Source organism: Oncorhynchus clarkii, chromosome 16 (genome assembly GCF_045791955.1).
Source record: "Oncorhynchus clarkii lewisi isolate Uvic-CL-2024 chromosome 16, UVic_Ocla_1.0, whole genome shotgun sequence".
NCBI classification, from domain to species: domain Eukaryota; kingdom Metazoa; phylum Chordata; class Actinopteri; order Salmoniformes; family Salmonidae; genus Oncorhynchus; species Oncorhynchus clarkii.
The window spans coordinates 30,636,734-30,639,188 of NC_092162.1; the positions used below are offsets into that span (position 1 = coordinate 30,636,734).

The following is a 2,455-nucleotide window of genomic DNA, read 5'->3' on the forward strand; positions in this document are numbered from 1 at the left end:
CTGGAAGGATAGTTTACAGTCTAACCAGACACCCAGGTATTTGTAGTTAACAACATATTCTAAGTCAGAACCGTCCAGAGTAGTGATGTTGGACGGGCAGGCAGGTGCAGGCAGCAATCGGTTGAAGAGCATGAGAGCATTACTTGTATTTAAGAGCAATTGGTGGCCACGGAAGGAGAGTTGTATGGCATTGAAGCTCATCTGGAGGGTTGTTAACACAGTGTCCAAAGAAGGGCCAGAAGTATACATAATGGTGTCGTCTGCATAGAGGTGGATCAGAGACTCACCAGCAGCAAGAGCAACATCATTGATGTATACAGAGAAGAGAGTCGGTCCAAGAATTGAACCCTGAGGCACCCCCATAGAGACTGCCAGAGGCCCGGACAAGAGGCCCTCCGATTTGATACACTGAACTCTATCAGAGAAGTTGTTGGTGAACCAGGCGAGGCAATCATTTGAGAAACCAAGGATAACGAGTCTGCCGATGAGGATGTGGTGATAGACAGTCGAAAGCCTAGGCCAGATCAATGAATACGGCTGCACAGTATTGTTTCTTATCGATGGCGGTTAAGATATCAATTAGGACCTCGAGTGTGGCTGAGGTGCACCCATGACCAGCTCTGAAACCAGATTCATCATGTCCAATTGGTGATGTTTTTTCACTGTTTAAACATATTGCAAATTTACAAAAGTCAGCCAGCAAGTCAGTGTCCATCAGTCAATAAGATATCATTCTGACACCAAACCGATTCAAACTGACACTAAACCCACTATGTCCATCTTATTTAGAAGCCAACTATCACATATTTCAGAGCAAACCCAAAATTCACAGAGCCTTCAGTTTAACCTCTCTGATCTCCCCATCCCGGATCCGGTATCAGGAATACAGACTCAAGCTCATTACCATAACGCAACGTTAACTATTCATGAAAATCGCAAATGAAATGAAATAAATATGCCATCTCTCAAGCTTAGCCTTTTGTAAACAACACTGTCATCTCAGATTTTCAAAATATGCTTCTCAACCATAGGAAAACAATAATTTGTGTAAAAGTAGCTAGCTAGCGTAGCATTTAGCGTTAGCATTAGCGTTAGCATCCAGCACGCAACATTTCAACAAAAACATAAAAGCCTTCAAATAAAATAATTTACCTTTGAAGAACTTCTGATGTTTTCAATGAGGATACTCTCAGTTAGATAGCAGATGCTCAGTTTTTCCAAAAAGATTCTTTGTGTATTAGAAATAGCTCCGTTTTATACATCACATTTGGCTACCAAAAAAAAACGAAAATTCAGTCCTCAAAACGCGAACTTTTTTCCAAATTAACTCCATAATATCGACTGAAAACATGGCAAACGTTGTTTAGAATCAATCCTCAAGGTGTTTTTCACATATCTCTTCATTGATATATCGTTCTTGGACGCATGGTTTCTCCCCTGAATCAAATGGAAAAGTACAAGCAGCTGGCAATTGCGCACCGAATTCCACGCAGGACACCAGGCGGACACTTGGAAAATGTAGTCTCTTATGGTCAATCTTCCAATGATATGCCTACAAATACGTCACAATGCTGCTAACACCTTTGGGGAACGACAGAAAGTGTAGGCTCATTCCTTGCGCAATCACAGCCATATAAGGAGACAATGGAAAACAGAGCTTCAGAAATTCTGCTCATTTCCTGGTTGACGCATCATCTTGGTTTCGCCTGTAGAATGAGTTCTGGGGCACTTACAGACAATATCTTTGCAGATTCTGAAACTTCAGAGTGTTTTCTTTCAAAAACTGTCAAGAATATGCATAGTCAAGCATCTTTTCGTGACAAAATATCGCGCTTAAAACGGGAACGTTTTTTATCCAAAAATGAAATAGCGCCCCTAGAGATCAGAGGTTAAACCATAATAAAAACATAAACCATGTAGGTACGTTCTAGCTGCGGGTCCAGTTCTGACATTATGTGTGACCTTCTTTTTATCCACAGCCCTCAAAAACTTGGAAGAGTGGGTTCCGGGAGCACCCGCGGGAACCCGGCCTAGAGTGCACAGAGTGTGTCTCGGGCCCCGACCTCTTGACTTCCATACGACTCTGGTTTCTCTTCATTACGCACAAGCCTTTCGCCTTTTACTAAAGACTTCTGTGGAGAGGAACACTGACGAGTTCAACGTATTTTTGGAGGGGCTTAGATTCTTGCAGAGCCCGGTATCTTGTTTCAAGAGAAATTGACAGAGATGGGCCAGGATAGTGACTTAAAGACGCATTAGCGACTTTTTCCAAAAAACACCTGCCTGTCGCCAGGGAAACGGTGGGTGGGTGGGTGGGGAGGGAGAGAGGAGCCTGCTTTTGCCAACCCACGGGGGTCCGGCGGTTGCAGGGTTCCATTTGTGGGTTATCGCTTCTCGGCCTTTTGGCTCAGATCAAGCTTGGTACCGAGGTGCCCCAAAGCCCGCTGAGTCAAGA

General features: G+C 43.7%; 1 non-coding gene across 1 annotated transcript; it reads left to right on the forward strand.

The window, feature by feature from the left end:
• The first annotated feature begins 2,078 nt into the window (after positions 1-2,078).
• Positions 2,079-2,195, forward strand: LOC139369027 (U5 spliceosomal RNA). The gene has a single exon (XR_011627030.1). It is a non-coding gene; the product is annotated as a U5 spliceosomal RNA (small nuclear RNA).
• Positions 2,196-2,455: the final 260 nt, after the last annotated feature.